The sequence below is a fragment of the Staurois parvus genome, unplaced genomic scaffold, assembly GCF_062004578.1.
Source record: "Staurois parvus isolate SC_StPar_1 unplaced genomic scaffold, SC_StPar_1.0 ptg000090l, whole genome shotgun sequence".
NCBI classification, from domain to species: Eukaryota; Metazoa; Chordata; class Amphibia; order Anura; family Ranidae; genus Staurois; species Staurois parvus.
The window spans coordinates 12,612,342-12,636,275 of record NW_028317886.1 but is presented as its reverse complement, the minus strand read 5'-3'; the positions used below and the strand labels follow the sequence as shown (position 1 = coordinate 12,636,275).

At 40.2% G+C, this 23,934-nt stretch overlaps 1 protein-coding gene across 2 annotated transcripts in view; it reads right to left on the bottom strand.

Moving 5' to 3' along the window:
* The window catches only part of MAP9 (microtubule associated protein 9), a 132,072-nt gene that overhangs the window by 15,280 nt on the left and 92,858 nt on the right, over positions 1-23,934 (bottom strand). The gene's annotated exons all lie outside the window — the stretch shown is intronic.

Sequence of the window (23,934 nt, the reverse complement as noted above, 5' to 3'; positions counted from 1 at the left end):
AAAAAAAAGAAGCCAGAGGAACATGTGAAAACTGGGCTGCCAAACAAGCTACTAACAAGGCCTGTGCTAGTAATCACACTAGGAAAAAATAACATTAACCCTTTCGCTGCCAGGTTCTGCACTCCACTTTTAAACTCAGCTGGCCGGATCATTTTTGCAACTTGTTCATTGCTTTTTTATTTTTCTTTTACAGCTTTCAGAGTTTGTAAAAGACCCCCCAAACGGTATATTTTCTGAAACTACATGAATAGTAGAATAAAGAGAAGATGCTACTGATTTTTGGGCCCCATGACATTTGTGCAAATGGTTATCAAAGCAAGATTTTCACTAAAAATATACTAAAATTAGGGGAAACAAAGAAAATTTTCTTTAAAAATTTACTAAATTAAAAAATTGCTAAATTACTACTGAATATAAAAGCTTAACCTTTATTGAGTTAATACCAAATATTTGGAAATTGTAAATTGCAACTTTTTGCGAAATGGTGAAAATCAAACATACGAAAAACTGTAAATAACCACTGTAAACTGGAGGTTTTCGTTTTTCACTTACAGTTTTCAGAGTTTGTAAAACATCCCCCAAATCATACATTTTCTGAAAGCACATGACCAGTAAACTGCTACTGATTTTTAAGGCCCTGTGATAATTGCGCAAATGTTTATCAGATCAATATTTTTGCTAAAGATACACAAAAATCATTATTAGCAGATACAACACAGCAAATTTGACAAAATTCCTACTAAATATAAACACTTAACCTGTATTGAGTTAATAAATAACAAATATTTGTAAATTTTAAATAGTGCCTTCTTGCGTTCTTGTTTTTTTTTAGGCCCCACAGTAGTGGCGCAACGCAAATGTTTATCAAATCACTGTTTTAACTAAAAAAAAAATACTTAGCATATATAAACACAACATAACTTACAAAATTCCTGCTAAATTCCTACTAAGGCCTCATTCACATGGGGTGTACTAAAGTCTACACCCATAGAGGGCTCTATGAAGGGCTGTGTTTATCCGCACAGTTGCTCTGTGCATCCCTGTGAAGGCAGTCCCATTCATGTCAATTGGATTGCAGTGGCTGCAAGGACAGATCTGACATCCGTGCAAGTGTAGGTGCATAGCCCTAAACAGAGACAGTGTGAGTTCAGGAGCATACACCCACATAGATGTCAAGTTGGTAGCAGTGGCTGTGTCCATGCAGCCGCTGTGTCCCAACTGACATGAATGGGACTGCCTGCACGGGAATGCATGGAGCACCTGTGCATTACGCTGCAGCCACTGTGTCCTAACTGACATCGATGGGACAGCCTGCATGGGGATGCATGGAACACTTGTGCTTTGCTGTCCAGCTAAGCACAGCCTCATTGTAGTATGCCCCGCGTGAATGAGGCTCTAGGTCTGGTTTAGATTTGCAGTTAAGGGGTGGCATAAATGTGCTGTTGAGCTACCATCCACCTACCATCATGCTGCGGCTGCAATGCATTGCTTTTAGCCCACGGTAAAGTTGCTTTGCACCGACCGAGCACTACACATTCAAGTCAATGGGGAAGTGCCACAAATGCCCCACAACCATGTGCAATACACGTGGGTTGTGGCTCATTTGTCAGCAAAAATGGTGTTAAAACAGGAGGTGAGGAAGTAGCTACTGGAGCGTGAACTTAATGTGGATCAGGGGTTGGAGGCAAGGGAGACTTAGATGCATGTCGAAATCTACCCTTAGGCCCCTTCCACACGCTTGCTTAGTGGGGAATCTGTCTCCTGATCCCTGCTATCCTCTGGGGCGGTGGGATCTAAATGGACTGTCTGATTACATCTGACTGCCATCCAATCTGCTATATGGATTGGATTGGATGGAGGCGGGTGTAAACGGACATAAGTCTGTTTGCATCTGCTGCTCCATAGAGGATAATGGAGTGTCTGATTGGGTCTGACTAAAAAAATGACAGGCGAACCCAATCGGTCCACCCATGTGACAAAGGTGTTACTATGTTTGTTTGTTTTTTTCTCTTTTTCTTAACAGGCACACTTTTTTCTTTTCTATATATTTTTTTTAGAGATATGTTTTTGAAAGGGGGGGGCTTTGGAGAGACATTAAGGATCAAAACAGACCCCTAATGTCTCTTTTTTGAGACAGAGAAAGGAACTGAAGACAGTCCCTTTTTCTGCAGTCTGAACTGCACTGTAGGTGAATGAGATAGGAGTCTTCATAGAGACTCCGATTCATTCACAAACTGAAATATAGTAAACAGTGTTTAACACTTCAGTAATAAATGAACAGAGGAGATTGGTACCCATCACTCTGTTCATTCAGGAAAGAAAGGGGGCTGATAAACACATGGTTACCAGCCCCCTTGCTCTCCATCCTAACACTCACCGATCTCCCGGGCAGCAGCTGCAGTCGGCGGGAGAGGGTAAAGAGAGAGCCAGAAAGAAGAGCTGAATGGACGGGGCCACTGGGGATCTGTGAGGAGGAGGAGACACTGAAGGGAGGGGGGTCACAGCAGGGGCATTAATATATTTTACATTTTTGAGCACTGGTGCTGGGGGTGAGATAGGTCCTTGGGGGGGGAATCAGTGGCAGGACGTGGGGAAATTTTAATGGCCAGGGCAGCAGGTTAGGTGGAGGGACAGAGAGCAGTAGGTGACAGGCAGGCAGTGGCGGTGGGTCATATTGTAGGTGAATAGCTCTGCTCAGAGAATTGTCATATGCCGATCAGAGCTATTGTTTTGTTCAGCAGTGTTTGCTGAACAGTTCTGCTATAAGTTCATTGTAACCATGAGCTTATAGCAGAAGGAGAAATCAGGTCTGTATGGAGTACAGACCTGGCCAGCAGGAACAATTGCTGTAGGTCTGTACACCTTACGTATATGGCAGCAAAAGGGTTAAGGGTACAGATCACTTCTAATTCATTCAAACTGCTGTGCTCTTGGACCTCCCCAAACCCCCAAAGTTGTGTCTCCACAGTGATGTGGTACTTCAATTTAAATTTTTGTTACATTACTGCTATCTAGGACTGGTTAGAGAGATTTTCTCTCACTTTATATTCTGGCGATAAACTTTACCAGGCAGGAAATTAGGGAAAATCTCCAACAAGAAAGCAGACTAAAAAGCTAACAGAGGTTCTAGCTCTCCCCTATGTACCTCCCTACTTCTGCCTGTGCTGCTGGTAGAGCATATTCCCTTCACTCTTTGTCCTGGGGACAACCCAGAACTGAAAAAAAAAAGTTTTGGTTATAGATAAACGTTAAACACATTTTGGATATTCCCTCTTCCAAACCCTAACTTGGCAGAGCTACATTCAACTTCAATTACAGCTCCAAGTCTTTTTAGTAATATCTTTAGCAATTTTGCACATCTAGAAATTGCAATGTTGGTGAGGCTTTATGCTCTGAGTAGGTCATTCCAAAATATTAATTATCTTGGTTTCAATCTAATGTCATCTTCAGTTGTATGTTTAGGGATATTGTCTTTCTAGGGCAGTGGTTCTCAACCTGTGGGTCGCGACCCCTTTGGGGGTCGAACGACCCTTTCACAGGGGTCCCCTAAGACCATCAGAAAACACATATTTCCGATGTGTAAAGAGCAGCTACTGTGTAGAAATCAGCTGCTGTGTTGAAAGCAGCTACTCTGTTAAAAGCAGCTACTGTGTTGAAAGCAGCAGTATTGGAGGTAAAACGACACTTCATGAATTATAATTACTGGGTAAATAATTTTATGGTTGGGGGTCACCACAACATGAGGAACTGTATTAAAGGGTCACGGCATTAGGAAGGTTGAGAACCACTGTTCTAGGGCATCCTCTTCATCTTTGTCTGTCTACAGAATTAGAGAATATATTTTAGCTTCTAGATACGTGTATTTATTTTAAAGCTGTATTAAACCCCAAAACAAAACTGTAATGTATTGCAGCTTACCACTCCCTAGACGTGATTACTGCATTTGTTTTCTTTTTCCTTTAATTCACTTCGTGATCCAGCCAGTAACACGATTCTTGTCTTAGGGTGTTTGCATTCTGGATAAAGTAGACACCTTTAGACAGCAGCATTATCAGTTTGGGGGGGGGGGGGGGTGAGGAATTAGTGTCAAACTAGCAGATTTAGATGGGTGTGACTAACAAACTGGAGATAAGCTCCAGCTAACACTTAAAATCAGTTACAGCAAACAGTTTATTTTTCCTTTTGGGATAAATGTTTTACATAAATGAATAAAAGCTAGCCATTGCAAGTACCCCTGTGAGTGTTAAATTCTTTATTCTTTAATAGCTATTTTGGCTGGATAGCTTGGTTTGTTAAAGTAAGTTGAAAATCAACAGACTTACTGGCTGGATCACTGGGTGAAAATAAAGGAAAAGGAATCTAAAAAAATAAAACCAAAGCAGCCATGACATCTAAACACTGGTGAGCTGAAATGTAATACATTTTTGTTTTTGTGTTTAAGATCATGTGCCATTTTAACTGCACATAGGTGAACTCAATTCAGCTAATTAGGGGTTGTTAAAGGCAAGCATATTTAGAGGTTTCAAAGCAGAGGGCACAAGTACTTATCAAAATGTTTTCATTTTTGCATTTGTTAATAATTTGAAAAACCATGTAGATCTTAATCCACTTGACTAGATCAGTGAAAAATTTCCAGTGAAATGCAATTTAACTCCATGTTGTAATACCACAAAAATGTGAAAAAAGGCCATGTCAGGGCTGGATCTAGCCTGTCTGATGTGGGGGTGCAGTAAAAAAACATCAGGGTGGCAGAGGACGCGAGGTCAACAAGGCAGTGTATAGACGTCAGTAAGGCAGTATACAGGGGGCCAGCAGGGCAGAGAGATGGGGACAGCAGTTTGTAGGGCAGTATACAGAGGCCATTAGTTTGTAGGGCAGGTTACAGTGGGTTATCAAGGCAGTGTACAGGAAGCAACAGGTCAGAGAATGAGTGGTCAGCAGGGGAGTGTACAAGACTCAGAAATGCAGCGTGCAGGCGGTCAGTAGGGAACAAAATAGGGGTCAGCAGGGAAGAGGATGGGAGATCAGCAGGGGAGTGTACAAGAGATAGTGGGGCAGTATACAGGGGTTCAGTAGGGCAGAAGACAGGGGTCAGCAGGGCAAAGTACAGGGGTCAACAGACGAGATAACAGGGGTCAACAAGGTGGAGAACAGGGGTTATCAGGGCAAAGACAGGGCAGTAGGGCAGAAAAAAGGGGGTCAGCAAGGCAGAGAAAAGGAGGTCAACAGGACAGAGGATGGTGGTCAGAAGGTCAGTGTACGGGGGTCAGCAAGATCGAGGACAGAGGTCAGCAGGGCAGGGTACAAAGGGTCAGCAGGGTAGAGGACAGGGGTCAGAAGAGAAGAGGACAGGGTCAGAACTGCAACATAGCAGCCAGCTATACACTGCAGATTGACGCTGTGTCTGTAAGGAAATCTGATTTCAGCAATGTACTGTGTGGGGAGGAGATCTATTGCCTACCCTGTGTGTGGTGCCAGGACAAAGTCATCTAGCTACTAGGGCAAAGATGACAAACTAAGCCTCCCCCACATGTGAGCATCCTGTCTCAGCATAAATCCCCCCCCCCAAAAAAGAAAAAAACAGTACTAATCAGCATGCTCCCCCCAAGCATTACTTCTGTGTGGTGTGCAAGCTAAAATACTCCCCAAACAACAATGCAAAAATTCACCTGCTCCCAGAATAAACCCCCGTCCCAGCAGAATCTTTGCCCCCCCAATCCCGCCTCCAATGCCCCCAATTCCATATCTCCCTTACCCAAAAAATCACCCCTCAATGCACACATCCGCTTTCCTCTCAAATTTCCCATCCAAGCACAAATCTCTGCAAAATTCTCCTTCTTAGCATAAATCCCCCCATCCACTCTCCTAGCACAAATTCCCCCAAGTCCCTCCTCTTAACCCAAATTCTCTCACCACCTCCTAGTACAAATCCCCCTCTCAATCCTCCTTCTTGCACAAATCCCCCCACTAATCTCCCCTCCTAGCACAACCCACCCCCAATTCCCCCTTCTAGCACAAATCCCCCTGCTAATCCCCCCTTCTAGCACAATCCACCCCAATCCCCCCTTCTAGCACAAACCGCTTCAATTCCGCCTTCTAACACAAATCCCCCTGTTAATCCCTCCCCTCCTAACACAAATCCCCACACTAATCCCCCCTCCTAGCACAAACCCCCCAATTCCCCCCATCTATCACAAATCTTCCCACTAATCCCCCCTTCAAGCACCAATCCCCCAAGTCCCCATCCACCAAAATCCCCTCCCTATGACAAATTCCTCTAAATTCCTATTCCTAGCACAACCCCTTCCAAAGTACGGTTCCCAGCATAGATCCTTTCCCTTTACAAATCCCCCTCTTAGCCCAAATCCCCCACCCCCTCTTAGGACAAATAGGCACAAAATTCCCCCCAAGCTCTCTCCTGGCTCAAATCCCCCCAAATTCTTCTCCTAGCAGAAATCTCCCCCGCCCCTCAACCACCCCATTACCTTTTCCAGCACAAATAGACCCTTCTCATCCCAAGCACAAATGACTGTTTGCCCATACACCTCCTCCTTCATTATGTACAGCTCCCCCATCCCCATCCTCCCAACTTACAATCCAGATGTTTTGGCTGAGCAGTGCTCTGCCCCCTCCTCCTGTCAGAACAGCACTGCTCCATATAGCTGATGACACAGGATCGCTCCGACCATCAGGCTGTACACCGTTTCATTACCCACCCCTACCTACATTTCCTACTGTGGGAGATGAGCGGTCCTTGCAGGAGATAGGGGCGAGTAATAGAACTGTGTACAGCCCGATGGACTGAGCAATCCTGTGCTCCTCCTTGCTCTCTTCTTTGTCACTTTCTGGACTTAACTACTCCAGGCTCCCTTTCCCTTGTCCCAGCTCTGAGTGTGGGAATGTGGGGGAAGGAGCTCAGCAGTGTGGGGGGACATAACTGAAATCTGGGGGGGTGCAGCCCACCCCATCACCCCCCTAGATCCAGCCATGGTCCATGGGGAGGAATATTTATATAATGCATTGTATAAATCAGGTTAAACACCTTTTATCCCTGTAACATTTATACTATTACGTAAACTTCTACATATAACAGATAAACATATAATTGGAGAATTATTGTCAAACTGTCATATATTGTATAATCGTATATGAAATTCATAACTCATAGTTTAAAATGGAATTATTTATTCATTTTATCTGTAAGGGAAGTGAATTTTAAACAGTCCTTGATCCTAGAAGTCTCACAATACATGATACCACAATGCTGACAAATGCTCTCCAATTAAGTGGTGTTTGGCTACTATAAGACTAGATTTAATGGATTTAATAAAGCAATGGAGCTGTTGCCCATAACAACGAGCCAGATTCCTTGTGTTGATTTTCCAGTGTGAATTGCTATTTGAGGTCTGTTTCCTATTTGTGGAAATTATGAGCCTATTTATAAACCTTGAGAAAATCCAGGCGCATTCATCATACTGAATATATCTACACTCATTGGCAACATTCCCTCCATTTATTTAACTCATCTTTGAGTATTACAGAGGGTGAATGCTGATAAACACAAATGAATGTTTTGAGTGAATATTTGCCAAATGTGGATTGGTTCAAACACAGAAAAAATCCCCATGGAGAGATTTCCAGAAATGGCTGCAAAGTTCAGGGTGCTGAAAGTTTCAAAACTTTATAACTATGTTACAAAGATTAGTATTTTCTATTCAAGAATACCAACAATCAGATGTGGGCACATATCTCCTGGCCTGGGAATGATAAATTCTTGATACTGAATATTTTCTATAAATGTAGTAAATTGCAATGGAAAAGTAGTAACACTATGGGGGAGATTTACAAAAACTGGTGCACACAGAATCTGGTGCAGCTGTGCATAGTAATCAATCAGCTTGTTGGTTTTGGTTTTAGGCCCCTTTCACACAATCAGTCTGATGGGGTCTGTTTTTCAGGACCCGACTGGACACTTCATTCTTCTCTATGGAATGCCTACCTCCATTCTGATCATATCAGCTAAAAACAGCAGGGGATCTGTTCCCCTTCTGTCCAAAGGATCAGATCGGAGGTCAGTCGAGTGTAAACGGACAGCTAGTCCATTTACACCTGGCCACCCATAGAGCAAAGCAGGCTTTGTCCATGTCTGCTCTGCATAAACAGAGCAGATACAGACCTGTCATTTGCCCATTCTGCTCTGCTTAGCGAGGGATCAGTGGTCAGATCCCCTGCTGAAAATTTAGAGTCAAGTGGAGTCTGCCCCATGTGAAAGGGGCCTTACTGGCAAATCTTAGTAGAACAGACTAAAGTTAGAAGCTGATTGGCTACCATTCACAACTGCACCAAATTCTGTGTGCACCCATTTTAGTAAATCTCCCCTGAAATACCATTTGGAGGTGGCTCCAAAGGATAAACTTCAGTAAATCTCCAGCCAAAGTATTCCCCCTGACTAACCTTTCTCTGCTCTATCATTGCTGCCCCAACAGAAGCCATTATACAGTCATTTCTGTCATGGTCAAAACTGTAAATGGGGCATAAGCTAAAAGAAATTTGCCCTCATGAGGAGGACAAAAACAGCAATGAAATAGAGATTCTTACCCATTCCAAACTCAATTCTAAAAAATGTTTCCTTTCAAAGTGAGGGAAATCCTATTATAGGCTGTTGCGATACATTAAAGCATGCACATTATATCTCATGTTGCATAAAAGCAGCCCATTCAAATTAACATTTGGTGAAATAGACAGCCTATTTAAATGCTTAATGCATCAAAAAATGTTCCTGCACTATATTTTGTAACATGGTGCATCACAATGCACAATAGTGCGTTACCATAAAAAGTTGATGTACTGCAATGCAGGTGCTTTGGTAAGGTGTGTTAGAGTGCCAAAAAAGACATTACAATTTGTGTTTTTTACTTGCATAAGATATACACTGATCATGCCTAATGGTGTCATTTGTTGCCCTGTGCACACAGCCTATAGTAGAGTAAATTATCACATTCCTGTGTCAGAAGTTTCAGTTTGTTTGAAAAATGAATCATGCGGCATGGCACTGCACAGGTTAATGCCTAACCTCTGTGTATTATATGAGAACTGCACTTTCCTATGAAGAAACTATTCCACAATCCCTTGGTCTCTCAGACTAGGGCTCTACAGGTGAGAGCTAATAAACAGAGTTTGCCATACTGGTGTCAACTTCAAGGCATGGATTGTGACGTGGAACAAGAAGTTGCTTGCCCCTCTGCTGAATAGGGACAAGCTAGGTGAATGAATACCTGGACACAAGGGAATCAATACCCATGACACTACAAACTGCAGCTTTCACATGTGAATCCATCATTACAAGGTAAGGCAAACAAAGGACACAAGGAATATATTATACTAATGCCTATTTAAAACAACAAAAACATTTAAAGTGTACAATGACTTTAATAATGAATAGTGTCACAGTGCACCAACACACATTTTCATATTTTCTGACGACATTTCAAAATTTGGTACTTTCAGTCCCGGTGGAAAAAATAGTTCCTTGGACAAATAGAGAGGGTGTTTTTAACTAAAAGGGACATAGCATTAAAATTTAACAGGAATGCTAACTCACTTTATCCACATTACTTGTCTAGAAGAGCCTTTGCTGGATCTGGGGTGCTCAAATTAGTCTCCTATAAAGGCTAATATAAGTAAATTGTGATTTTTCACAGGGCATTAAAATATTAGTTCACACCTGTATGATGGTAGTTGAGTAAGCACACATGACTATTGATCGTGTACACAATTCCACACTTTGTAGATACTTTTGAAGTCCTCTCCATCTTGGGGAACAGCTTTATGGTTTAGCTTTCTAATACTAAGCAACTATTTCTAAAATAAAAAAGTAAATAAGAAGGCTTGAAAAAGCATGCATCTATGCCATTAAATGAAAATCATGAAAAACTTGTTAAATTTTGCTGAAACCCACAGAAAGAAAAGCATACCATTTAATCGAATCTTTCCTTACACATGAAATTGCTTTCATGTTGTTATTTTTTATTTCAAATGTTTGGGGTAAGCATATTCTACTACACTGCATCATCTGTATGATATGATTCATAAGCCCTACAGCAAGTAATATAAAACACAGGCATTGCTAGAAAAATTCCCCAGCTCATTAACAAAGGGATTGATTTCTGCTATTTGAAATAAAAGTGACTGAACAGCATCTACTAAACAGAAATAAAATATACACCTCACAAGACGGACACATGACAGATCACATGAACTGGCAAATTAATTAATGCCATGTAACCGACTGAAAACATATGCCTACAAGAGAAAGAGGTTGTATTACAGTGCTGAAACCTTTTATTCTAATGCTATAGTCTGCTGGGAAAACCATAGGAATTATTAGTAACTCACTTAAAGTGTGCCCACTTACTGATCGCCTGGAATGTACAAAGGGTAATGTATGAAGCATACAGTATACATACATTTGGTCATTACACAGAGGCTATGAACAGAAATAGCTGCATGCTGTACCTATCAGGTATACTGTATGATGCATGCATTTGTATGAATAGTGACACTGTTGCTAATGTGCTGAATGCTTGGAATAACCTGCTAGTTGAAATGCACATAAAAGGCATATTTGCTTGAATAAACCCTAAACCCTAGGGCCTCATACATTTTAATGCTGCTGTTTGGGGTGTCTGGTGTTTTTTTTTTCTGCCTCTATGTGTCCTTCCATGTTAGCCTATGTGTCCATGCACAGAGAGAGAGATAGAAAAAAACCCCACTGCCAACATGTCCAGGAGCAGCAGGGTATTGGAAGAAAAAATGCTTGACGTGTGTAAATGAACCTAAACAAGTGTTAAAGGCAGGTGCCTTTAGCGCCTGAGAATTAATTTCAACTGCCAAAATAGATTATTATGGCCAATTAAATGAATTAATGCCCAAGAGCTTCACACACCTAAACGCATTACATGTGCTTACAGGCATCAAGCGATTTTTTCCTCCTAAAATGCTGCTGCCAGGTAGAAAAGCATCAATGAGAGATGGCCAAATATCCAGTGTCCATGAGACCCCAATCTAGTAAAGTGACCCAGATCATGCTACAAATAATAACATTTCTTGTTGTTTCTGCAAGTTAGCTGTGTTAGCTGTCAGGCTGAACACTATGTCCCTGTGAAGCTCACCAGGACCATGCTGAACATGATCCTTTCAAGTTGAAATTAAGCCCCACCCCTTTTACAGTAAAATTATACAACTGCAAATCAACTGTCACATGCTAACTCTTTTATATTATATGGATGTTCTAAATTCTGATTTGGGCAAAAGTAGTGGCTACATGTACAATCCTACAACTAAAGGACTGACCCATTGATGTATTTGAAGGTGACTACAGGGACCACAAGGTGACTGCATTTCATGATCTATAAAGCTAACTTTATAAAAATATAACCAAGAACCCCCCCCCTCCATCCTCTTGTCCTATAACCTAAACCTCAACACTGTCATAACTATAGACACGTTAGGCCAGGTAAGCTTAACTTTTTTTGGGAAAAAAATCCCCACTGGATGATTAATGTCCATTGCAGGGATTTTTACAAACGATGTTGCAGATTTCTACCAATTCCTTCTCTAAAGAAATAGCTGCTTGTTGTGTGCAGAGTGCCCTTTTCATTTAATTTTGGATAGAGTAAAAGGAGGGTTATAAGCCTTGTCAATTCTTTTTTTGCGATCTGTCTCCAATTGGGAAGATTTACCTTCGCTTTCTGTCTCATAGCCAAAACAGGAAGTGAGAGGAAATCCCTATAAATTAAATTAATCCTTGAGTCCCTCAAATTCACCAGAACTAGTGTCCCCATTGGAAGATTCCCTCTCCGTTTCTTTTCTGGGGACAACCCAAACTTTGGGATTTTCTTTTACTTTCAATGAGAATGCTAAACAGGACAAATAGAGAGGGTGAATCTTCTTAACTGGAGCAGACAGCAATGACACCTGACAGGTGATCTAATCCATCTCCACTCTGTCCAAAACTATAATTTTTGCCTTTAGTTTTTCTTTAATCAGCTGCATTCCTTTTGAAGTAATGAACCGTTTGGGAGTACCTCACCAAAAATGACATTTTTGTTGCATAAGATGACTAAAATAAAACTTATATTTTAGTGTAGATTTCTGTGACAGCAGCTGTGGGGGGAAAGGAACCTCCCCCTGCTGTAATAGGCCTACATGACTTGTATGATTAGGAAAGTAGATATCACAGCAGCATCTGTAGCTGTTTCTGATTACTTTTCTCCTAATATATACACTGTGTGCACAATTATTAGGCAAGTGAGTATTTTGACCAAATCATCATTTTTATGCATATTGTCCAACTCCATATTGTCTCTCTCTGTGCATGGACACATAGGTTAAAAAAAAGCAGAAGAATATATTTAAAAAATATATATTTTTAAAAATATATATATTTAAATTATATTCTTCAGATTTTTTTAACATATAAAAAAGTCATTTTAGCATATATTTTTACATATATTTGTAAATGCATTCCAAAAATGGATATTTGTATTTTTAAAGACATACAGTATATTTGAAATGTATTTTTAAAAATATTTTTGTATACTTTTTAATAAAGACGCATTTCAACATACAATATATATATATATATATATATATATATATATGTATATATACATATATATGTATATGTATATATATATATATATATATATATATATAATATATATTTTATTTTTTTTTAAATATATTGAATATGGCCAAAATTGTAGCATTTCAAATACATGTGAATATTTTCAAAATATATTTCAAATATATTTTTCTTCCATGTGGGTATGGGCTGGTATTATTAAAGATGAGCTAGCTTGAAATTTTCAGGTTGAAGATGGACTCAAAATCAACTCTCAATTCTACTGCCAGTTTTTTTTAAAGCACTTGCAAGCAGTGGTACAGGAAAAAGTCTGCATCTTTCAAGAAGACCTTAATATTGATGCAGGGTAATGCATCGAAGTACTCCACTGCGTAGCTAGCCAGAAAGAATAATGACATGGCCCCCTTCCTCATCTGATCTAAACCCTATTTAGAACTTGTGGGCCCTTATTAAACAGAACATTTATGGTGAAGGAAAAGAGTACACCTCTCTAAACAGTGTCTGGGAGGCTGTGGTTGCTGCTGCACAAACAGTTGATAGTCAACAGATCAAGAAACTGACAGACTCCATGAATGGAAGGCTTATGACTGTTATTGAAAAGAAGGGAGGCTATATTGGTCACTGATTTTTTTTTTAATGTTAGAAATGTTTTTTGTAAATTTTGAGTTGTTTTTTTATTAGTCTTACTTTAACAAATGAAAATAAACAAGTGAGATGTGAAAATGTTTGTTTTTCATTTAGTTGCATAATAATTCTGCACACTAATACAGGTGAAACTCGAAAAATTAGAATGTCGTGCAAAAGTTCATTTATTTCCGTAATGCAACTTAAAAGGTGAAACTAATATATGAGATAGACTCATTACATGCAAAGCAAGATAGTTCAAGCCGTGATTTGTCATAATTGTGATGATTATGGCTTACAGCTCATGAAAACCCCAAATCCACAATCTCAGAAAATAGGAATATTGTAAAAAGGTGCAATATTCTAGGCTCAAAGTGTCCCACTCTAATCAGCTAATTAAGCCATAACACCTGCAAAGGGTTCCTGAGCCTTTAAATGGTCTCTCAGTCTGGTTCAGTAGAAATCACAATCATGGGAAAGACTGTTGACCTGACAGAAAACCATAATTGACACCCTCCATAAGGAGGGAAAGCCTCAAAAGGTAATTGCAAAAGAAGTTGGATGTTCCCAAAGTGCTGTATCAAAGCACATTAATAGAAAGTTATGTGGAAGGGAAAAGTGTGGAAGAAAAAGGCGGACAAGCAGCAGGGATGACCGCAGCCTGGAGAGGATTGTCAGGAAAAGGCCATTCAAAAGTGTTGGGGATTTTCACAAGGAGTGGACTGAGGCTGGAGTGAGTGCATCAAGAGCCACCACACACAGACGGATCCTGGACATGGGCTTCAAATGTCGTATTCCTCTTGTCAAGCTGCTCCTGAACAACAAACAACGTCAGAAGCGTCTTACCTGGGCGAAATAAAAACAGACCTGGTCTGTTGCTCAGTGGTCCAAAGTCCTCTTTTCTGATGAGAGCAACTTTTGCATCTCATTTGGAAACCAAGAACCCAGAGCATGGAGAAAGAATGGAGAGGCACACACTGCAAGATGCTTGAAGTCCAGTGTGAAGTTTCCACAGTCTGTGTTGATATGGGGAGCCATGTCTCTGCTGGTGTTGGTCCACTGTGCTTCATTAAGTCCATTGTCAATGCAGCCGTCTACCAGGAGATTTTAGAGCACTTCATGCTTCCTTCCACAGACAAGCTTTATGGGGATGCTGACTTCATTTTCCAGCAGGACTTGTCACCTGCCCACACTGCCAAAAGCACCAAAACCTGGTTCAATGACCGTGGGATTACTGTGCTTGATTGGCCAACAAACTCGCCTGACCAGAACCCCATAGAGAATCTATCGGGCATTGCCAAGAGAAAGATGAGAGACATGAGACCGAACAATGCAGAAGAGCTGAAGGCCGCTATTGAAGCATCCTGGTCTTCCATAACACCTCAGCAGTGCCACAGGCTGGTAGGTTCCATGCCACGCCGCATTAAGGCAGTAATTGCTGCAAAAGGGGTCGAAACCAAGTACTGAGTACATATGCATGCTTATACTTTTCAGAGGTCCGATATTGTTCTATGTACAATCCTTGTTTTATTGATTGCATGTAATATTCTCATTTTCTGAGATTGTGGATTTGGGGTTTTCATGAGCTGTAAGCCATAATTATCACAATTATGACAAATCACGACTTGAACTATCTTGCTTTGCATGTAATGAGTCTATCTTATATATTAGTTTCACCTTTTACGTTGCATTACTGAAATAAATGAACTTTTGCACAATATTCTAATTTTTCGAGTTTCACCTGTAGTTGCCCAATAATTGTGCACACATAAATATTCTCCTAAGAAAGACAAAATTTCACTTTAACTTTCTTAAATATTCTGGTTTGAGGCTTATTGACATTTTGGATTAACTGAGAGCACTGCAGTTGTTCAATAATGAAATGAATCCTCAAAAATACAACTTTCCTAATAATTGTGCACACAGTGTACTTATACAGTGTTCTGCATCATCACACTTAAGAGCAGATCTACTGTTTTTGCCCTGGGAGGATTATTTTGAAATTAACATATACAGTACCTTGATACAGTAAAGAGAAGAAAAGGCTACATAGGATCTTCACACATTATACATCAATATTTCATTCCTTTTTCAGGCATGTTCAGAATGTAAATACATTTTTATCTAATTTGTCTCAGTTCAAACTGGCCCTTTTATTACACGTTCTGCTCTGATTGCAAGCAGAGTTTGACAGAAATGTGACAGAAAGGATCTAGATAAAGTTTATATATTGCCAGATTGCGATGGAAAAGATAATTTCATACAATTATTATGCATGCAGAGGCTTTACTTGCTACATTTTTTAAGTGACATGACAGACTTTATGACTTAATAAAACTCACTCAGGGACAGCAAAGGATGATGCAAAATCACAGGAGACCCAATCTTGTGCCGGTTGCTGGAACCTACAAAGTTTTATTGGTCTAAAAAAGTTTTAACACTGCAATTATTTTTAAATAAAGCGGGACAATAATGTAAGAAATGCCATATCAATCCATCAGAATTGTAATCTAGTAAAAAGTTTAGGAAGAGTGCCTCTAAGCTTGATTAACCTCTTCACGCTGAGTGCACGAAAATGTGTGGACTCTCGGCGTCTGGGCCTTGACGCCGAGCAGCTGCACATTTACATGCAATTAAAATAAACATGTGCTGAGAGCGCGTGCCCTGCGCGCTCCCAGCACACGTCAAGTACTCACGGAAAGGTCCCGATCTCCTCTTATGATCGGGACCTTTCCCGATCATGTGAATTCCGTGACAGCGAATCACAGCGGTCATATGACCCTAAAACCCCGCCCACCTCCAGGCTTCTTTAACCCTTAAAGGGCCGGGAGGCGCCGATGCCAAGGGGTTAAAGGATACCTTTTGCAGAAAAATAATAAATGTGCATTTATTATTTTTGGTTGCAGGAGCCTGGAAACTACTGTACCAGCGATCAGTAGATTGCTGATGCCATGCAGGTCTCTTGCAGACCTGTCAGTATATCTGCTTGCCCGTACGGGATGTATGAACAAGCAGATATACTGACAGGAAGAATCACTGAACTACTACTTCATTGAGAACTAGAAGCCGACAGCCATTGTTGGGACATGTAGTTCATTTATTCACAGAACACTGTGAATGAATGATGCGGCTGTGTGGGCAGTGTCCCGCTTGGCCATACTGTTTTTAACCACATGCCCTCGCCGAGCGTACTTGGCAATCGTCAGGGAAAGCTGACAGGGGAGAGACCTGTGTGTAGGTCTCTCTCCTGTCAGTATGGACATGCTAAGTAACAATGAGACAGCACACACCCACCACAACCCAATACACAACCCAATCAAGTCACTTAACAATCCTTCCCCTGAAGTACAAAAAAAATAAATATTAGAGCAGACTTGAATTAATAATTAAACAAGTCAATAATATCACTTCAACCCAAAGTCCAAAATAAAGTCCAAAAATACTTGTAGGTAAATTCACAATGACTGAGATCCTAGGAGAGGTCGATGATGAAATTCCAGAAAATCTTCATATACCTCAAAAAAGATAAAACCTAAACATAGTGTATTATCTTAAGGTCTCATAATTGTGCCACACATGTCACATGCAAACACTAAGGTGCCACAGCAATCGTGAAATATTAAAGCAGTACAATAAGTAAACCCACTGTACACAATACAGTAAAAGTGCATAATTACCCTAAGGTAAACTAAACCAGCATAGGATCCATAGTAAGAATGGAAATTCCTCCAAATGACATCATCTTCTCCAGACACTTCCCATAAACCTCAAACAGACCAGGGGTCAGCATTTGAATCAGATAACACACAATTTTATAGTAGCAACTTACATCAAGAAACGATTAAATCAGCTTCCATATCATGAAACAATATAGACAGCGATGCGTGTGTGTTATCTGATTCAAATGCTGACCCCTGGTCTGTTTATGAGGTTTATGGGAAGTGTCTGGAGAAGATGATGTCATTTGGAGGAATTTCCATTCTTACTATGGATCCTATGCTGGTTTAGTTTACCTTAGGGTAATTATGCACTTTTACTGTATTGTGTGCAGTGGGTTTACTTATTGTACTGCTTTAATATTTCAGGATTGCTGTGGCACCTTAGTGTTTGCATGTGACACAATTATGAGACCTTAAGATAATACACTATGTTTAGGTTTTATCTTTTTTGAGGTATATGAAGATTTTCTGGAATTTCATCATTGCCCTCTCCTAGGATCTGAGTCATTGTGAATTTACCTACAAGTATTTTTGGACTTTATTTTGGACTTTGGGTTGAAGTGATATTATTGACTTATTTATTTATTAATTAAAGTCTGTTCTAATATTTATTTAGTATGGACATGCTGTTTTGTATCTCTCTGCACAGCAAAGAGATACAAAACAGCATGTCTCCTTAGTAAAACACAACACAGTGCACACAGTAAAACACACACAGATGTTGATCGCCCCAGATGTTAACCCCTTCCCGCCCAGTGTCATTAGTACAGTGTCAGTGCTTTTTATTAGCACACTGATCACTGTATTAGTGTCAATGGGGGTGGCAGCTAGTCAGTTCCCACTCAGTGTCAGTCCCGGTATAAGTCGCTGATCGCCGTCATTACTAGTATAAAAAAATTAAAATAAAAATTCCAATATATATACCACCATTTGTAGATGCTATAGCTTTCATGTAAACCAATTAATTTACACGTATTGGGATTTTTTTTTTTTTTAGCAAAGACGTAGCAGAATAAATTTTGGTCTAAATGTATGAAGAAATTAGATTTTTACATTTTTTTTATTGGATGTTTTATAGCAAAAAGTCAAAAATATAGTTTTTTTTTTTCAAAATTGTTGGTCTTTTTTTGTTTATAGTGCAAAAAAGAACACAGAGGTGATCAAATACCACCGAAAAAGAAAACATTATTTGTGGGAAAAAACTGCATAAATTTCATTTATGTACAGTGTTGCATGACCGCGCAATTGTCAGTTAAAGTAACACAGTGCTGTATTGCAAAAAATGGCCTGGTGAGGAAGGAGGGTAAATCCTCTGGAGGGCAAGTGGTTAAACACTGACAGTACAGGGAACTTTTCTCCATAGTGTTGTCACAAGTAGGGGGAGCAGCAGGAGGCGGATGCAGCATTGGCAACATATTACATTTTCCACCCTAAAAATGGGTGGAACATGTAACATGTTCCAAAGGGTGAACTGATATTTTAAAAAGGAACACCAGCCATGCTTTTATACAGAATGAGTTGTAATCTCTATGAGGTTTGCATACCTACTAGTGAGAATATTCCTCACTTCGGTTTCCAGTGAGAACACGGAGAAAAGGAGAGAGAGGCAATCTCTTTGGCAAGGACATAAGATTAATAAAAATATTTCTTTGTTTTCCTTTCAGTAGAGTGGGCTAAATATCTGCTTTTACTTCCATTTGAGACTCCTCTGGAGATTTTATCTTACTTTTTGCCCCAATGATAATGCTAACTACAACAATCCAAATGGGGTCACAGACTACAATAAAAACTGAGCGACTTGGACACTGGAAAACAAAAAAAGCTGTTAGTCAGCCAGGTATAACCACTCACACTCTCATCATGCTTCATCTCAGTTTCTTGCTAGTGTCCTAGAAGCATAGATGTATTTTCTCCTCAAAGAAAAGCAAAGACATTTTATGTGACATTATTTAAATTGTATCAAGATATATTTTCTCCAATTAATATTCTTCATTAAAGTTTGTTTGCAGTTTTCTGGATAGTCAACACCTTGGTGGCCATACCAGATTATTACCGAGATCTAAAGAGATGTCCTACCTGTAATGTGACTTTACTATGCTACATCTACTCAGCCAATTCTGTCCCTGAACACTCCCTTGGGAGTATGCCCACCTGAAAGGCAAAGATTGCCTGAAATGATGATCTGTGTTTCTGTTTTACAGGGCTGCAAAGCAAGTACAGTCTCTGCCTCCCCTTGTCCACAGCGTAAGGTAGTCTCACTACCACAACACTGCTTAAGGATAATATTTCAGCATTTCATTTCTTATTCACGCAGTGCATACATGTCTGGATATGGAGCTTCCTGCATCTGGATTCCCTAAGAATGCCAGTTGCAGTCCTCAGTGAGTCTCCTGTCTCTGCATACACAGAGAACTCTTTGACTAAAATATACTGGACATGGACGCTAGAGGAAGCATGTCTCCCAGTCAGCGTTATCCCTTATAGGTTAAGTGCACCTTATGGCAAAAAATAATAAATGTACATATTTTTGCAGGAAAAAAATATGCATTTATTTTTTCCCTCAAGAGCCTGATAAGCATTGCACCCATAATCAGAGGATCACAGGTGCAATGCCAGGCTCCTGCAGACAAGCCCTACAGCTTTCAGCCTGTCCATTTGAAAGCTGCAAATTCCTGTGAATGAATGAATGACACAGCTGTGTGGGAATGACACTGCTGTCATGGGGGAAGGTCTGGAGCATGTTAAACGTTATACCTGAAATATGTAACATGCTCCAGAGGGTTCACTTATCTCTTAAATGCTGGACCTCTCGATTGTCTTTCAAGGGCTTTCAATCTAATTTCAGTCTGAAAATACCATAGCAGTGGCATACATCAATCATCAAGAAGGTATCTCAGCTCAAAAAGAAGCTGACCAGATTCTGATTTGGCCAGAACTCCATGTTCCATCCCTATATGCCATGCACATACGAAGTGTAGTATATTGGCACGCACACTTTCTCAGTCAACAGTGTCTGGACTCAGAGGGATGACTTCTTTATATAGAGGTGTTTTAGGACCCCCTGCTAGGTGGACATCGCCATATGTGGATCTCCTGGATTTCAGAATTGACAAAGTTTGTTTCCTGGATTAATCCAGCACTGTGCCCAGCTGCATTCTTCTCTCTCCCTCTTCACATGGCGACTGACAGGCAGCAGTGGGAGATATTGGCCCCTTCTTGTCAGTCAAATTCAATGAGGAGGAAGCTGGGGGCAAGGTCGAGCTGCTTGTGTGTCAATAGATGCACACATCGTGGCTATGGAGCAAGCCCACATGAATGCTCCCACAGCAAGCAGCTTGAAGGAGGAGCCTATAGTGCCAGCAGTGGGGGGATCCCAGAAGAGGAGGTTCAGGGCTGATCTGTGAAATACCTGCACAGAACAAGTATACCATGCTTGTTATTTTAGGGGAAAAAAAGCCTTTAGAACCACTTTATGTTAAGTCTTAGAACCCTGCTTGAGAAACCCTGATCTAACCCAATGGATCCTATGGCAGGCAAGGTTTCTTCCAGAAGTTGCTAGATGTTCCTTGAGCAATGAGCAATTTCTGCCTCTCAGATACATTCCCACTGATACAACTGTTCTTTTTTAGCTATCTGTAAGGGTGAATTCTTCCGAATGACCACAAGTGTAAGGAGCAGGGGTGGACTGACAACTCATGGGGCCCCCGGGGCAATAGGGGATCATGGGGCCCCTGTGTCCTTGCCCAAACTCAAAAAAGCCTATGAAAAAGGTATCAGGGGCACCTCATGGGGCCCCCTACTGACCCCGGGCCCTCAGGCAGTGCCAGAGTTTCCAAATGGTCAGTCCGCCCCTGGTAAGGAGCATTCTTCACACTGACCATCATACGAAATGTATCATGGGTTGTACATATAGTAATTTTTAGCAGAGATTCCGAGACCAGAAAGTTATTTCAAGGGTTCCTCTGTGCTCAAAAGGTTGAGAAAGGCTGGGTTAGATGCTGGGTGGATTGATGGGTTTAGTTCCACTTTAGGTCTGTTATAGACTTAAGGTGAAAATGATTAATGTGTACAAACTGATTTTTTATTTTATAGTTTTATTACTTAAGTATGGTTAAAGCAGTTTCAATATTACTATTCCAATGCTTGTGTAAGATGGTCCCACACTCCAAAATCAAGTTAGGAAGAAGAAGCTGTAGAATGGTTGTTTCTCGTCATACACCAAGCCTAAAAATGACCTCTTGTTAAAATTCTCATTTTACAAACATAATCATGGTACATGGCTGCATTTTTATTATTTTTTTTATCTAAGCTTACTCATATGACTTAAAACCTAGGCAGCCTAGATCACAAGATCAAAAACCAAAGAAACATGTAAAAATTACACAAAACATCCAGTGGTCTTCTGTACTGTGTAACAACAATGGATAAACACACTAAGAGTCTGTCGTATAGCAGCAATTACTGCAATAGTAGTTTAAAGATGAATGGTAGAGGAGTGGATGAAGGGATGGATGGATTTTGGATGAATGAAGGGTGGATGGAAGAATGGAACATGGTTCACCTCTGCAGCTCCCATGAGATCTGGGCAGGATCACCTCATAAAGCAGGAAATAGCAAAAAGCAGGGAGCTGAGGTTAACACCAAGCGAAAAACACCTTTATTAAAAGCAGCACACTTACATATCAGATCCGATCTGCTGAAGGTACACAGAGGCAATTAGTGGCCACCAAACATGCAGCAGCAGCGGCTCCAATGGGCCAGCAGATGGTATGGATAAAAAGAGCTGGTGGCGTAAAAGCATAACGAGTTTCATGGGTCTCAGCCCTGTGTTTCAACTACATTTGAAACACGTGAAACGCGTTATGCTTGCCCCCTGACATCACCTAAGGATTCTGACATCCTCACAGTGCAGTGGGAGATGCCACCAGCTCTTTTTATCCACACGATCTGCTGTCCCATTGGAGCCGCTGCTGCTGCATGTTTGGTGGCCACTTATTGCCTTTGTGTACCTTCAGATCAGATCTGGTATTTCAACCTGCTGTATCATTATCCACTAGTGGATTGGTGAATTCTGGTATGTAAATGTGCTGCTTTTTCGCTTGGTATTAACCTCAGCACCCTGCTTTTTGCAATTTCCTAGATCACAAGATCTCTGGCTACAAAATGCATTGTAGTCATTATAAACTTACAGAGTCTATTATTTTATTGTTTGATAATAATGCTTAGCACTAATAAGCAGGTCACAGAACCTTCATAAAGAATGGCTGTTCCCACATGCATACTTATATAATTACAAACTGTACATAGAGTAAAAACAAGTTTCCGATTACATTATTACACAAAATGAGCTTTTAGTTCTGACTCTACTAATCTTCTGAAATGTAATCTTTTATAGGTTAACACAACTGAATAGATGTTCTTTTAAACATTTGATTAAATATAACATTTTGTGAAATGACCATAATGGCTCTGTACAAAATACGAACCCATAAGTCTAGATACAGCTGCAAAGGGTGGAGAATTTTCATGAAGTGGTGAGGCAACAAAGACAAGAATAAAGGCTTAACCTGACAATGCAATCCCAGAAGAGGGACATAAATGTTAAGTGTGGCTCCTGTAAAACGGATGTTGGGGGAAAAATAGTTTTTAATACATCTTGAAAGGTTAGCTGCACCAGGCCTTGGTTTTGTACAAAAGCTCTATTTATTCACTAACCTAAGTATTCAATATAGCCAAGCTTTCTTTTCTACTTTTCATTTTATTTATATCAGGAGAGCATTACAGCTTTTTAAAAAACCTCTGTTTTGAGACTGTCATTGAACTGGCAGCATCCCTGATTGGAACATTCTAAAAGAAGAACAGGGGAGGGGTATTAGAGGAGCACAGGGTAACGAAAGTCACATATTCCCTTGATGCCAACTTCAGTGGTGAAGTATGTGAGCTGTGACCTGTATTGTTATGCCACCGTATTAAAAGCAAACAGCTAAATACAAAGTTGAACTCTTTTTAGCAAAAAAAAAAAATTCAATACAATAAAGCCAGTTTTATAATCCAAGCTATATTCGGTCCATGACCACTGCAGTCAAAGCAAAAGGGCCTGGTCAAGCTGTGATTAGATCATAAAGGAAAAGCTGCTACTGTTAAAGTCTTCGCTTTGTTTTCTCCTCCAACCAACAAATTAAATTACATTGGTTTACAGAGCTGCTACCTCTCCCAGTTTAAATGTTGCTGTGCAGGATGGTACAAAAACAGATTAAGACACTATTTAAAATGGGTTTACATTTTCTATTTTGTTTGCTGAACCTCAGTTTCTGCAGAAATGCCACCACTGTTTCATCCGCTGAGAGGAAGGGACACCAAGCCTTTTCTATGTCACCACAATGCAGGGACTTAATTTCCTTGACTTTCCTCATACATTTCCTTCCTCATAATCTGCCATTTCTTACCATTTAACTCTTCCATTGCTAGAGCTATTTTTGCAATTTATTAACACATGCTAAAATGAACATTTTAGGTCTGACGATTAGGTAGACCCCCAAACATTATATATTCTGTGGAAGAAGAGACCCAGGAGAAAAAATTGTGGAAGTTGCATTTTGTATATGATACACAATATTGATGCAACTGTTTATCAAGGGTATATTTTCAGTAAAAAAATTACACTAAATTTAATTTTAGGGCACATAAACACAATATATTAATCATTGTTTTGTAAAATGTAGAAGGTAAAGTTGCATTCCTTTTTGGTGCTTTACAGCGCGAATAACTTGGAATTTTAAAGAATATGTCAACCCAAGATTTCATGTCCTTGATATGTGTCTGCTGTATCATGTACTTGTATGAAAATGTATCCTGTGCTCTTTGTATTGCTTCCTTTGTGTGGAATCCCTTGTGTTCCTGCCAGTCCCTCTGCTTTCCTATTAAAAAATGACCACGACAGGTATG